We start from the raw sequence: 16,271 nt of genomic DNA, 5'->3' as shown, positions 1-16,271 counted from the left end.
CAAGTTCGATCCCTGGGTCAGGAAGATCCCCTGGTGGAGGAAATGGCAACCCCCTCCAGTATTCTTGCCTGGAAAATTCCTGTGGACAGAGAAGCCCGGTGGGCTGCACGTAGGGAGCAAAGATCCCACAAGTCTCATGGCTGAAACACCAAAACATAATAGAAGTAATATCAATATTGTAACAAATTCAATAAAGACTGTAAGCACACCTGCAAAAAAAAAAAGACTTTTAAAATGGCTTTCTTATTTTTATATTTTCTTTTTTTTAGTTAAAATTTTTTTTTAGTTTTTTATTTTTTTAATTTTAAAATCTTTAATTTTTATATTTTCTTACATCTTTTTTTTTTTTTTTTTTTAGTGTATGTACTACCGAAGTGGGCACATATCAATTTTTAAATAGCCAATTGATTATTGTGGTAACATTGGCTTATAACATGTATGTTTCATGTGTAGAATATTATATTTCTACTTCTGTATACACTAAAGTGTGCTACCTGATAAAAGTTTAGTTTTCATTCATTAACGTGCAATCGACTCCTTTTACCCGCTTCACCCTCTTCCCACATTCCTTGTACTGTGGTAACCACTACTTTACTCTCTGTACCTAAGTATTTGTTTCAGTCTTGTTTTACTTTTATGTTCCACATATGAGTGAAATTATATGGTATTTTTCTGCCTTCATCTAACTTATCTCACTTAGCATAATACGATCAAGGTCCACGCATGTCACAAATGGCAAAAGTTTATTTTTCTTAACTGAGTTGTGGTGCTGTGTGTCTGTGTGTACAAAATCTTATCCACTCATTGGACTGCTTTCCTATCTTGGCTGTTGTAAGTAATGTGCAATTCACATAAAGGTATATGTACCTATTTGAATTAGTTTTTTGGTATTCTTCAGATAAATACCCAGAAGTGGAACAGCTGAATCATATAATAGTTCCATTCTTAATTTTTTGAGGAATCTCCATACTGTTCTAATCAATTACAATAAGAAGCAAATCAGTACAGCTATGTTTTCTGACTTGTTTCTTATTGTAATTAGTAAGAACTTACAGAAAAAATAAATAAAGATCAGAATAGGAATCCTTATTAATTCCTTTTTGAATGGAAATTTCTATTAACTGTTGCATTAAGCACCAGTAAGTGTGAAAATTTTATTGATTGTCTTTTTCACCATCTCATGAAATGATTATGAAGTAGATTTCTTTTTATCAATAGGTTCTTTTGGCTTCACATTTGGGTCAATTTTAGTAATAAATATTAGCAAATCAGTTTTTCTATCCTTTACTATAATTTCTAATTTTAATCATAGAAATTATTGTAATAAAAAATTCTATTTTATAGAATTATTGTAATCTAATAATTTAATTAATCCTTAATTAAATAGAAATTTGTTTCTAGATATGTTTCTACACATCTAAAACTGTATAAATATATATTACTACTTCTGTTGCTTAATAGATTTATGGTTTTTAAAATTTTATTTTATGTTTTTGAAGTGTGGAAGTTGCTCAGTCATATTTGACTCTTTGCCGTTCCATGGCCTATACAGTCCGTGGAATTCTCCAGGTCAGAATACTGGAGTGGGTAGCTTATCACTTCTCCAGGGGATGTTCCTAACCCCACACTGCAGGCAGATTATTTACCAGCTGAGCCACGAGGGAAGCCCACAAATACTGGAGTGGGTAGTCTATCCACAGTGGATCTTCCTAATGCAGGAACTGAACTGCGGTCTCCTGTGTTGCAGGTAGATTCTTTACCAGCTGAGCTGCTAGGGAAGCCCTTTATGTTTTTATCCTTATATATATCCTTATATATTGCTATTTATGTTACTTAATAGATATATGTTTTTATTTTTTTAATGCTTTTATCCTTATACTTTTTTCTTCCTAAATTCTTTGCATTTTGTTATTCAAAATGTTTTTTCATTGAGATATAATTGACATACAACAATGTATTCATTTCAGATGTACAAAAAATGATTTGATATTTGTATATATTGCAGAATGATACAGTGTCTGGATAACATGCATCATCATCTATTCTCTTAGCAACTTTCATACATACATTAACTATAGTCATAGTGTACATTACATACTCATGACATGCATTCTATAACTGTGAGTGTGTATCCTTTGACCACCTTTACTCATTTTGTCCATCCTCCCAACCTCTGGTGCCACTGTTTCCTCTGTCCATATGAACTCCAGTTTTCTTTTCTTGTTTTAGGTTCCACATAGAAGTGAGATCATACGGTATTTGTATTTTTTTCCTCTTATTTCACTTAACATAAGTCCCTCAAAGTCCATCCATGTTGTCACAAATGGCAAAATTTCCTTCCTTTTATGGCTGAATAATATTCCATTGCTTATACATACATATAAAATGTCTTTATCCATCCATCTGTCTGCAGCCACTTAGGGTAATTCTTGTCTTGACTATTATAAATAATGCTGCAGTGAACATGGAGGAATAGATATTTTTTCTAGTAAGTAATTCTGTCCCCTTCAGATAAATACCCAGAAGTGGAATAGCTGTATCATATGGTAGTTCTATTTTTAATTTTTTTAAAAAATTCTGTACTGTTTTCCATAGTAACTACACCAATTTACATTCCCAGGACACAAGCATTCCCCTTTATCTGCATCCTTGGCAACTCTTGTTATTTCTTATCTTTTCAATAATATCCATTCTAACAGGTATAAGATGCAGTCTCATTGTGGTTTTGATTTGCATTTTTCTGATGATTAGCATATGAGATGAGTGCAATGGTGTGGTAGTTTAAGCATTCTTTGGCATTGCCTTTCTTTGGGATTGGAATGAAAACTGAGGTTTTCCAGTTCTGTGGCCACTGCTGAGTTTTCCAAATTTGCTGGCATCTTGAGTGCAGCACTTTCACAGCATCATCTTTCAGGATTTGAAACAGCTCAACTGGAATTCCATTACCTCCACTAGCTTTGTTCGTAGTGATGCTTTCTAAGGCCCACTTGACTTCACATTCCAAGATGTCTGGCTCTAGACTAGTGATCACATCATCATGATTATCTGGATCATGAAGATCTTTTTTGTACAGTTCTTCCATGTATTCTTGCCACCTCTTCCTAATATCTTCTGCTTCTGTTAGGTCCATACCATTTCTGTCCTTTATCGAGCCCATCTTTGCATGAAATGTTCCCTTGGTATCTCTAATTTTCTTGAAGAGATCTCTAGTCATTCCCATTCTGTTCTTTTCCTCTATTTCTTTGCATTGATCGCTGAAGAAGGCTTTCTTATCTCTTCTTGCTATTCTTTGGAACTCTGCATTCAGATGCTTATATCTTTCCTTTTCTCCTTCTGTCTAGTCAAGGCTATGGTTTTTTCTGTGGTCGTGTATGGATGTGAGAGTTGAACTGTGAAGAAGGCTGAGTGCTGAAGAATTGATGCTTTTGAACTGTGGTGTTGGAGAAGACTCTTGAGAGTCCCTTGGACTGCAAGGAGATCCAACCAGTCCATTCTGAAGGAGATCAACCCTGGGATTTCTTTGGAAGGAATGATGCTAAAGCTGAAGCTCCAGTACTTTGGCCACCTCATGCGAAGAGTTGACTCATTGGAAAAGACTCTAATGCTGGGAGGGATTGGGGGCAGGAGGAGAAGGGGATGACTGAGGATGACATGGCTGGATGGCATCACTGACTCGATGGACGTGAGTCTGAGTGAACTCCGGGAGATGGTGATGGACAGGGAGGCCTGGCGTGCTGTGATTCATGAGGTCGCAAAGAGTCGGACGCGACTGAGTGACTGAACTGAACTGAACTGATGATTAGCAATGTTGAATACCTTTTCATGTATCTGTTGACCATAAGTACACTTTCTTTGGAAAAATGTCTTAATCATATCCTCTATCCATTTTTACTTCAATATTTTCTGTGGTTTTGTTTGTTCTACTATTGAATGAGTTTTTTAAAACTCATTTTGGATATTAACCCACTATCAAATATATGATTTGCAAATATTTTTATCCCTTTCATTATGTTGCCTTTTCACTTTGTGGGTGGTTTCTTTTGTTGTGCAGAGCTTTTTAATTTGATATAGTCCCACATGTTGTTCATTTTTCTTGCCTTTACTTCTGTTGTCAAATAGAAAAAGTTGTTGCTAAAGCCAGTCAGGTAGTTTATCACCTTAGTTTTCTTCTAATTTTATGATTTCAGGTCATTGTTCAAGTCTTTAAATCATTTTTAACTAGTTTTTGTTTGTGGTATAAGATAATGGTCTGCTGCTGCTGCTGCTAAGTCACATCTGTCATGTCTGACTCTGTGCAACCCCATAGATAGCAGCCCACCAGGCTCCTCTGTCCTGGGATTCTCCAGGCAAGAACACTGGAGTGGATTGCTATTTCCTTCTCCAGTGCATGAAAGTGAAAAGTGAAGGTTAAGTTGCTTAGTCGTGTCTGACTCTTCGCGACCCCATGGGCTGTAGCCTACCAGGCTCCTCTGTCAATGGGATTTCCCAGGCAAGAGTATTGGAGTGGGGTGCCATTGCCTTCTCCAAAGATAATGGTCTAGTTTCTTTCTTTTGCATGTGACTGGTTCTCACCACCATTTATTGAGACTGTCCATTTAATGTTTTATATTTGAAGCTATGTTGTCATAAATTCATTGACTAATTTGTGGATTTATTTCCTGTTCTATTGCTTATTGTCTTTATTTTAACACCCAAACCATACTGTTTTGATTACTATAGCTTTGTAATATAGTTTGAAATCGGGAAGTGTGGTGACCCCAGCTTTATTCTTCTTTCTCAAGATTGTGTTCACTAATCAGGGTGTTTTGTGGTTCCATACAACTTTTAGGTTGTTTTGTTCTACTCTTTTGAAAAATGTCATTGAAGTTTTTATGGGAATTACATAAAATTGTAGGTTAGTTTGGGCAGTATGAATGTTTTAACAATATTAATTCTTCTAATCCATGAACATGAAATATCTTTTTGTTTTTTTTCTTCAGTTTCTTTCATCAGGGTCTTAAAGTTTTCTGTGTACATGTCTTTCACCATCTTGGTTACATTTCTTCCTTGTGTTTTTTTTTTTTTTGATGCAATTGTAAATAGGATTGTTTTCTTAATTTCTCTTTTTAATAGTTTGTTATTAGTGTGAAGAAATACAACAGAGTTTTGTATACTGATGTTGTATGCAGCAACTTTACTGAATTCTTTTATTATAATATAAATTTTTGGTAGAATTTCAGATTTTTTAATATATCATTGGCAAATAGTGACAATTTTACTTCTTTTCAATTTGAATATCTTTTATTTTGCATATTTATTTAGCCTAATTGCTCTGTCTAGGACTTCCAATAGTATGTTGAATAAGTGGCAAGAGTAGGCATCCTTGTCTTGTTCCTTATCTTAGAGAGAAACTTTCAGCTTTTCAGTATTGTGTGTGATGTTAGCTGTGGGTTTATTATATATGGCTTTAATATGTCGAAGTGCATTATCTCTGTACCCACCTTGTTGAGAGCTATTATTATAAATGGATGTTTAATTTTGTCAGATGCTTTTTATGCATCTGTTGGACAATCATATGATTCTTTCTTCAATTTGTTAATGTGGTGTATCATATTAACTGATTTGCTGATGTTGAACCATCCATGAATCCCTTGAATAAATCCCATTTGATCATTGTGTAGGATGCTTTTAACATATTACTGAATTCAGTTTGTTAATATTTTTTTGAGGAGTTTTGCATCTACATTCATCAGGGATATTTGTCTATAATTTTCTTGTGGCATCTTTAACTGGTTTTGGTATCAGAGTAATGTTGGTTTTGTAAAGTGAATTCAAGAGTGTTCCCTCCTCTTCTGTTGAGAAAGGTTGGTAATAATTCTTCTTTATTTTTTATTTATTTTTTAATATGAAAAAATAGGTACTTTTATTTTTAGCTGCTCTTTTTAAAGAGTCAGTTTATTGAGTCATGCATAGACAACCTAAGTATTTAATTTAGACAATTACCAGCTGATTCCCAGATATTTTGTATATACACTATGAAAGGCAGAAAGACACCAATACAGAAGGTACAGACTTCTGTTTCTGTAGGCAAAACTGTGATCTAGGCAGTTCTTGTAAGAACTGGGAGCTGGGAAAAACAGCTCCCTATAAGTGCCTGGTGGTGGACACTGGATACTGCTGCCAGCTTATCCTTAAAGAAAAACAGGGAAAAAAAGATTCTTCAACTTAAGCAGACTCCGGAGGTTTGAGGGAAGGATTTTTATTTTATCATTATTTTTTAATTTTTATTTTTAGTTTATTTTGCTTTACAATACTGTATTGGTTTTGCCATACATTGACATGAATCAGCCACGGGTGTACATGAGTTCCCAATCCTGAACCCCCCTCCCACCTCCCACCCCATATCATCTCTCTTGGTTTGGTAGAATTCATCAGTAAAGTCTTCCACTTCTGGACTTTTGTTTGTTGTGTGCTTTTATGATTCAGTTTCCTTAGCAGTAATAAATTTGTTCAGATATTAAATTTTTACATGCTTCAGTCATAGTGGATTGTGTGTTTCTAGGAATTTTCCCATTTCTTCTAGCTGATCCAATTTGTTGGTATATAATTGTTCACAGTAGTTGTTTATGATCCTTGGTTTCTTTGTATCGCTTGCAATGTCTTCTCTTTCAATTCTTATTTTGTTTGAGTCCTTTCTCTCTCTCTCATTTCTGCGCCCCCCCTTGAGATTAGCTGATGTTTTGTCAATGTTATTTATCTTAACAAAAAATCAGCTCTTTATAGCATTGATTTTTTAAAATTTTAGTCTCTATTTCATATATTTCCTTTCTGATCTTTGTTATTTCTTTTCTTCTACAAGCATATCTCAAGAGATTTTGTGAATTTGGTTTCAGACCACTGTGATAAAGAGAATATCACAATAAAGTGAGTCACGTGAATTTTGGGGTTTCCCAGGGCATGTGGAAGTTATGTTTGCACTATATCTTAGTCTAGTAAGTGTTCAATAGCATTATGTTTAACAAAAACAAAGTATATATCTTAAATAAAAATACTCTATTGTTAAAAATGTTTAATGTCATCTGAGCCTTCAGCAGGCTATAATCTTTTGCTGGTAGGGGTTTAAAATATTGCGATTACTAAAATGTGACAAAGAGACATAAAGTGAACAAATACTTTTAGGAAAATGGCACCAGATATACCTGCTTAGTGCAAGATTGCCGCAAATCTTTAAATAATAAAAAACACAATACCCATGAAGCTCAATAAAGTGAAGCTAAATAAAATGAGCTGTGCCTATACTACCTTTGTGCTTTAATTGTTTTGGTTTTTTTTTTTAGTTCCTTGAAGTATAAATTTAAGTTGTTTATTTGAGATTTTTCTTGTTCCTTGATCTAGGCATTATCCCAGGAATTTTCATCTAAGAATGGCTTTGACACATCTCATAAGTTCTGGTATGTTGCATTTATATTTTCATTTGTTCCAAGGTTTTTTGAATTTCTCTTTTGATTTCTTCTTTGACCTTTTATTTAGTAGCACGTTTAATCTCCATGAATTTATAAACATTCCCCTTTTCTTCTTGTGATTGAATTTTTGTTTCATACTAATGTGGCCAAAAGGATGCTTGACTAGGATTTCAGTTTTCTTAAATTTATTAAAACTTCTGTTGTGGCCTAACTTATGATCTCTCCTGGAGAAAGTTCCATGTGCCCTTGAGAAGAATGTATATTCTCTTGCTTTTGTATGAAAGGTTCTGAATATGTCTATTAAGTTCTTCTGATCTAACATGTTGTTTAAAGCCAGTGTTTCCTCATTGATTTTCTGACTGGATCATCTACCCATTAGTTAAAGTGTGGTATTAAAGTCTCTTACTATTATTGTACTATCTATTTCCCCTTTAGATCTGTTTATATGTGCTTTATATATTTAGATGCTCCTATGTTGGGTGGGCTTCCCAGGTGGCACTTGTGGTAAAGAACCTATCTGCCAGTGCAGAAAACATAAGAGATGCAGGTTCAATCCCCAGGTCAGAAGTATACCCTGGAGGAGCACATGGCAACCACTCCAATATTCTTGCCTGGAGAATCCCACAGACAGAGGAGCCTGGCAGGCTGTAGGCCATAAGGCCGTGAAGAGTCAGCATAATTTATAAATGTTATATCCCCTTCTTGAACTGAGCCCTTTATCATCATGTAATGACCTTCTTTGTATCTTATAAAGTCTTTATCTTAAAGTCTATTGTGTCTAATACAAGCATGCTGCCCCAGATTTCTATTGGTTTCCATTTGCATGGAATACCTCGTCCCATACCTTTATTTTTAGTCTGTATGTGTCCCTATATCTAAGATCTTCTGTAGGCATCATATAGATGGTTCCTGATTTTTATCCGTTTAGCTACTCTAGGTCTTTTGATTTGAAATTTTAGTTCATTTACAGTTAGCAATTATTGATATGTATGTACTTACCGCCATTTGTTCATTGATTTCTGACTGTTTTGTAGTTTCTCTTTCTTCTCTAGCTCTATTCCTTTTGATGCTGCTGCTTTATAGTGGTGTGCTTAGCATGCTTTTTTTGTGTATGTACTATAGAGCTTTGCCTTATGGTTATCATGAGGCTCACATAAAACAATTTATAACAGCCTATTTTAAGTTAATAGCAACTTAAGCTGGAATGCATCCCAAAGCTCTATATATTTACCCCTACACACATTTTGTTTTTAATGTCTTAATTTATGTATTTTTATATTGTGTATCATTAACTAATCACTATGGTCGTATATACTACTTTTGTCTGTTAACCTTCACACTAGCAATATAAGTGATTAATGTACTACTTTACAACATGAGATTATTCTAAATTATTCTGAATTTTACTATATATTTACCATTATCAGTGAGATTTATACTTTCATGTATTTTGCTTTAGTAAGCACATTTCATTTCTGCTTAAAAAATTTCCCTTAACATTTCTTGTAAGGCTGGTCTAGTGCTTTAGCTTTTGCTTGTCTGGAAAACTCTCTCCTTCAATTCTTCATGACAAATTTATTCTTTTTATAGGCAGTTATGTGTAAGTCTCTTGTTTTATTTCTTTTTAGTAGTTAATGAAGTTTGGGATACAAACTTACTTTTACTATACCTTGGTCAATCTATGCCATTTAATATGTAGTGTTTTTATTATTTTATAAATTGTTTTCAGCTGTTTCAGATTTTCTCTGTTTTTCTGGTCAGAACATTAATTTTTAGTTCCCATGGTTGGGATATTTTGCTTTATTTTGTTGTGTTTTACTGTTTACCTTTTTTACATTATGGAGAATTATAAATTTTAAGGCTTTATTTAAGGTTGAAGAGATGATCAATTTTAGAAAACGTCCCTTGACAAAATATGAAAGTCTTTCTTTCCTTTGAAGAGTGGAAAGTTAGTTTTATCTTTTTATTTAATTTTATTTATCTGAGCAAAACCTTATACTTTTTTCTCTTCTTGTCTGTGTACTTGCTCTGTTAAAGGCTGAAAATTGTCTGTTAAGATCTCTCACTATAATATTTTCAGTAATTTGTGCTTTTTAGTTGTTTGTGTATGTCTATCTGAACCTCAGAGGCAAAGTATTGAGTGAACCACACACCTCAGTACACAATGCAGGATCACTGATGGTTCTGTAAGGCCTTCTGCTCTTTTTTTGATTTATACATTTATTCATTTTAATCCTCATCTTCTATTCCACCTATCCCCCTCTTTCATCCCAAACTCAATTTTATCTAATTTTGCAGACGTCCTTTGGATTGTATATATGCTTGTGAAACATGAATTGTTTTATGTACATTGTTGTTTTTAAATTGTTATAAATGGTAATGTAATTTACATCACTTGTTTCTCACTTTTTCATAAAATATTGTGCTGATATGACAGTTTTGCTGTACATGCGGCTTTTAAAGTAGGCTTTGTTCTCAATAGTAGTATGTATGTATCTACCATGTTTATTTCACTTATTCTCTCAACAATGGGCACCCAGGTCACATTCAACTCCCTGAAACAAAGTTGGCATAAATTTCCTTATATATTTCCCCTTATGGACTAGAGGCAAGAGAAGGATGGAAGGATATCAATATACTTAATTTAACAGATTTCTCAGAAGAGTTACACAGTCTGCACTTGCATCAGCAAAGTATGAAGATCCTCAGTTCTCTAATCCCAGCCATTTGACCTTGCTGCTAAGTCGCTTCAGTGGTGTCCAACTCTGTGCGACCCCATAGACGGCAGCCCACCAGGCTCCCTCATCCCTGAGATTCTCCAGGGAAGAACACTGGAGTGGGTTGCCATTTCCTTCTCCAATGCATGAAAGTGAAAAGTGAAAGTGAAGTTGCTCAGTCGTGTCTGACTCTTAGCGACCCCATGGACTGCAGTCCACCAGGCTCCTCCATCCATGGGATTTTCCAGGCAAGAGTACTGGAGTGGGTTGCCATTGCCTTCTCCATTTGATCTTAGCCAGCTTTATAATTTTTGATAGTCTGAAAGGTATAAAAATGATATCTCATTTTAATTTGTTTCTGATTATTATGTGCTCTGAGCATATATTTAAAAGTTGAGACCTTTTAAATTTCACTTTATATATTTTGTTTGCTTTTACCTTTTGCCTGTTTGGTATTGCTATTCTTCTTTTACCTCTTTCATTTGTAAAGCTTCTTTTATAGTCTAGACTAGGGGTCAGCAAATTTTGGTCTCTGGCCCAAATATGACTTACTGCCTATTTTCATACAGCCAACATGCTAAGAATGAAATTTAGATTTTTAAATGATAGGGAAAAAATGAAGGGAATAATAATATTTTATGACACATGAAAATTATATAAAGTCAAAAATTTTAGTGTTGGTAAATAAAGTTGTATTGAGCATAGCCATGCTCATTCATTTATGTATTGTATATTGCTGATTTTATGCTACAATGACAGTGTTTAGAGTTTAGTTCCAACAGAGATTATATGACTCACAAAGCCTAAAATATTTACTAGCTTATCCCTTTATGGAAAAAGTTTGCTGACCTCTCATCTGAGGGAGTCTCTGATTGATTTCAGACATTTTCAATTTTGCCATCATGTTCTCTAGTCAAGAGCCATTATTTTGCTATAATCAACTTGATCAGTTAAAAGTTTTTTCTGATATTCCATGCTTTTAAGATGATGTTTAAAAAGTGCATTTCCACTCCATTATCACAAATGTCTTTTCTCACATTAGCTATAATTAATTTTGTGATTTAACTTTTACATGTAGATATTTTATAAACCATGACTCCATCTTTGCAAACTGTATTAACAAATGAGCTAATTTGAATTTTTCTCTGTATAGGGAACCAACTTTCCCCAAACCATCTAAAAATTACCTGTTCCTTCTTTTTTATACGTTAATGTATGGTGCCATCTTTATCTTGTATTATGTTCCTGTGGGTTCATGGGTCTGTCTCCAAGCTTTCTCTTTTGATCCAGCTGTCCCTTTGTCTATTTACTGGCTATTATAATAATTGGAAAGGTAAGTGTTCACCTTTGTGTTTTTTTTTTTTTTATGTAGGTCAACTTAGTTATTTCCTCACTTCTATTTGCTCATGTAAATTTTAGAATGTTTGACTTTTAAATATTCCAAATGGATTTTTTAATGCAGTTTATAGATTAAATTGGGGATATCTTTATAATGGTAAGTGGACTTGTCCACAGCACAAAATATATTCCATTTATCCAGGTAATTATTACATACTTTAGTGAAGCTTAACATTTAAAAACATGAAATTTTGTGTGATCTTGATAAAGGTAATTCCCAGTTACCTTCAATTGTTGTTGCTATTGGAAAGATACACTTTCTTATATTTTTTTAGTTGGTTTTTACTGTTAGAGAAAATGCCATTGGTTTTTGTATATTGATTTTGTCTCTGGCAACACTGTTGTACTCTCTTATTTCTATTGTTTTCTGATTTAGTTGGTTTGTCTAGGTAGATGATGATGTTATCTGCAAACAATAACATTTTTATATCTTTCCTTCCACCCTGGTTCCTCCTCATTATCATTGTTTTTGCTGCTGCTATTATTATAACACTTTATAGTATTGGCCAGGAGTTCTGATCCTATATTAAATGACACTGTTGTTGGTGGACATCCACGTTGTTTAAAATGAAGTAACTTTTAACTTTCTTCTGGTTCAATAAAAGATCCCCTGGAGAAGGGAAAGGCTACACATTCCAGTATTCTGGCCTGGAGAATTCCATTGACTGTATGGTCCATGGAGTTGCAAAGAGTTGGACACGACTGAGCAACTTCACTCACTTCCAATAAGTGTACTGTTTATCATAGTTGGGTTTTGTGTGTGTGTGTGTGTGGGGGGGGTGAATATAAAATTTAGCAAGTTAAGGTGATTTCCTTCCATCCTAGTTTGTGATTTTGTTCTAATTTGGAAGCTTTTCCGAAATGTGTTGTCTTTTTGAGGCAATCAGATTATTTCACTCCTTTTTATGTGGCAAAATATATCTGTTATTTTTTTATGAGATATATTCACATATCATAAAATTTTAAGTATATAGTTGGGTGATTTTTAGTATATCTATATATCTGTGAGGGATTCCCAGGTGGTAGTAGTGGTAAAGAATCTGCCTGCTAATGCAAGAGACCTGTGTTTGATCCCTGGGTTGGGAAGATCCCTTGGAGGAGGGCACGGGAACCCACTCCAGTATTCTTGCCTGGAGAATCCCATGGACAGAGGAACCTGGCAGTCTACAGTCCATAGTGTTGCACCGAGTTGGACATGTCTGAAGCGACTTAGTGCACACTCATATATCTGTGAAACTACTACATCAGTCTAATTCTAAAACATTTTAATCACTCCCAAAGGAAACTCTGTGACCTCATTTCCCTGTGCCTCTAGCCCCTGGCGACCATAAAGCTGCTTTCTCCACCTCTATGGATTTACCCATTCTAAGCATTTCATATAAATGAAATCATACAATATATTGTTTGGTATGTCTGTCTTCTTTCACGTAGCATAGTGTCTTCCAGCTTCTTTCATGTAGCATGTATCAGTACTTCATTACTTTTAGAGCTGAATAATATTCCATTGTATAGATATACCATATTCTGTTTATTTATCAGCTGAACATTAGGGTTGTTGCTACTTTTTGGCTTTAATGAAGCATTTGACTACTATAAAGATTTAGATACAAGTTTTTATAAAGTTATATGCTTTTATCTTTCTTAGATAAATACCTATGAGTGGAGCTGCAGAGTTATAAAGTAACGATATTGAATTTCTTAAAGAATGACCAAACTGTTTTTGAAAGCAGCTGCATATTTTTTTCATTCCCATCAGCAGTATATGAGTTTTCACATCTTCACCTGCACTTACTGTTTAGTCTTTTTTTTCTTTATTATAATCACCCTAGTAGGTGGACAGTAGTGTCTAATTGTGGTTTGACTTTCTTTTCACTAATAGTTTTTTTCTTTGTCTTCTTTCAAGAAATGTTTCTTTGCCCATATTTTTATTGGGTAATTTGTCTTGTTAGTGAATTTCAAATATTCCTGCCAATCTGGATGCCTTTTATTTTTTCTTCTTGTCTAATTTCTCTTACTATAGCCTCCAGCACAATGTTGAATAAGTATAGCAAGAGAAGACATTTTTGTCTTGCTCCTAATTTTAGGAGAAAGGCTTTCAGTATCTCTAAGAATGAAGTTAGCTGTGAATCTTTCACAGATATCCTTTACCTGGTTGAGGAAGCTCTCTTCTATTCCTAGTTTATCGGGTGTTTTTTATAATAAAGAGTGTTGGATTTTGTCAAGTACCTTTTTGCATCTGTTGCGATGATGATGTTTTTAATCTTTTATTCTATTAGTATGGTGTATTAATGTTCATATATTGAGCTAACTTTGTATTCTTGGAATGAATCGCAATTGCTTGCAGTGTATATTTTGTATGTTGCTAGATTTAGTGTGTATTTATGGAAGATTTTTATGCCTGCAGTCAGAAAATATATTCATCTATAGTTTTCTTTTCTTGTAATATCTGATTTTGGGTTCAGGCTAATATTGACCTCATAGAACGAGTTGGAACATGTTCCTTTTCTATTTTTTGAAAGAGTTTGAGAAAGTTTGGTGTTAATTTTCCTTCAACAATTGGTAAAATTAATGACTGAAGTTATCTCTTGTGGTATTTTCTTTGTGGGAATTTTTTATTATTAATTCAATTTCTTGTTGTAAGTGTATTCAAACTTACTATTTTTCTTTTAATCAGTTTGGGTAGTTTGTGTCTTTCTAGGAATTTTTCCATTTCATCCAAGATATATAATTTGCTGGCATAAATTGGTGATTGTATTACCTTGTAACCTTTTTTAATTCTTTAAGGTCAGTAGTTATTTATCTTCTTTCATTTCTTATTTTAGTAATTTGAGTCTTCTCTCATTTTTGGTCAGTGCAGATAAATAGGGGGATGGGTGGGATGAACTGGGAGACTGAGATTGACATATATACACTACTAGACTATATATTAAAATAGATAACTAATGAGAACCTGCTCTACAGCACAGAGGACTCCACTTTGTGCTCTGCGGAGACATAAATGGGAAGGATATCCAAAAAAGAGGATATATATGTGCACATACGGCTGATTCAGTTTGCTGTATAGCAGAAACTGACGCAGCAGTATAAAGCAACTATACTTCAACTCCAATAAAAATATACACTTTCAATAAATAACCAAGTTAGAGAATGATTTATATTTTATGATAACATATGTTTAAAGTTTATGTACATACATATGTCTGTAGCTGTCTGTATATGTAGACTTGGGTATGTAAATCTGGGATGGGAAGGATAGAGAACACCTTCATGATCATGCTTTCACAGAGGAGAGAGGGAAGGAGAGGTGATTTCATGGCCATCAGTTGGTCTGTAACTATGTTTAATGTTTGGTTTTCTAAAAAAAAAAAACCAAAAGGAAATATGCTATAATGTTAATATTTATTATTTCTGAATTTGGGCACATGGATTTTCATTACATTAGTCTCTCTGATTTTTTCATATGTTTGAAATATTTTATAAGAAAAATATTTTTAAGAATCTCATCAGAGTGGAACAACATGCTGACAATAACAAGATAAAAATTAGGAAAGATAAGTTACAAAAAAATTCTAACTTTAAATCAAATAGAAATCCCACCAATTGGATATATACCCAGTAGGGGGGCATTTGGGTTAAAAGAAGAATTTATTTCAATATCTATGATTTGATTTGATTACAGTTTCATATATTGATACTACTAAAGCCTGCCAACAAGTCTAATTTGTCCTAAAGCTGAACAGTATGAGTGAAATGTCAGAAACAGAAAAATGATAGCACTATTCAACTTTTTTCAGTCAGAGCTTATGTTGCTCAGTTTTCTAGAAACTGGATGCTGTTTAGAGAGACAGTGACCAGAATGGTGAGAGGAACTCTGAGCTGTGTCGTGTGCCTAGCTTAGAGAGGACAAAGCTCAGGATGGACATGATGGCCATCACTGCTGTCTTGTAGAAGCAGAATTTGCCTAGTTTGCTGTGGCCTGAAGGGTAGTACTGGAGCCAAGAAACTGCAAGTAGATGATTGCAAACGTTACGTTTCACCTCAAATAAACAGCTTTCTAGTTGGACTGGCCAAATACATTCCTCACCATTAAAACTGCTTAAGCAAAGACCCTGATTATTTGGTTGTGAATTGTTGGTTGTTGGCTGGACTAGAACAGTCATTCCAGAAACTGGAGTTTCATGGACCAGTAAAACTTCAAATGAATAATTGGCAAGCCAACAAAAAGTTTCCAACCTACTATCTTGCTAAGGAAGATGGTTACAGAGAGACAAAAAATATACACCAACCCTATTTTCACCATTACTTACCAAAATTAATGAAGTACATTACACTGGAACATTTTTTTCTTTTTAAGAAAAAAAAAAGATTTACCATTTGTACTGATATTTTAAAAAAGTGTATATATATATATATATACACTTACGTGTATATATAAACACAGCAAAAGGAATGAAGTACTATACCAATTAAAGGAGTATTTTCAGGGATTTGTTTAATTATAAGTAAGTGAAGTCGCTCAGTAGTGTCCAACTCTTTGTGACCCCATGGACTGTAGCCTATCAGGCTCCTCTGTCCATGGGATTCTCCAGGCAAGAATCCTGGAAAGGGTTGCCATTTCCTTCTCCAGGGGATCTTCCCGATCCAGGGATCGAACCTGGGTCTTCCGCATCACAGGCAGATGCTTAACACTCTGAGCCACCAGGGAAGCCCCTGT

General features: G+C 34.2%; 1 long non-coding RNA gene across 1 annotated transcript in view; it reads left to right on the top strand.

Annotated features, from left to right (window-relative positions):
* LOC138445902 (uncharacterized) overlaps window positions 1-16,271 on the top strand; it is a 248,214-nt gene that overhangs the window by 198,034 nt on the left and 33,909 nt on the right. The window contains exon 3 of the long non-coding RNA XR_011259034.1: window positions 7,375-7,430. This is a non-coding gene — a long non-coding RNA (uncharacterized lncRNA). The remainder of the gene's footprint in view (window positions 1-7,374; window positions 7,431-16,271) is intronic.

Source organism: Ovis canadensis, chromosome 9, assembly GCF_042477335.2.
Source record: "Ovis canadensis isolate MfBH-ARS-UI-01 breed Bighorn chromosome 9, ARS-UI_OviCan_v2, whole genome shotgun sequence".
NCBI classification, from domain to species: domain Eukaryota; kingdom Metazoa; phylum Chordata; class Mammalia; order Artiodactyla; family Bovidae; genus Ovis; species Ovis canadensis.
This window is presented reverse-complemented; position numbering and strand designations above follow the sequence as displayed.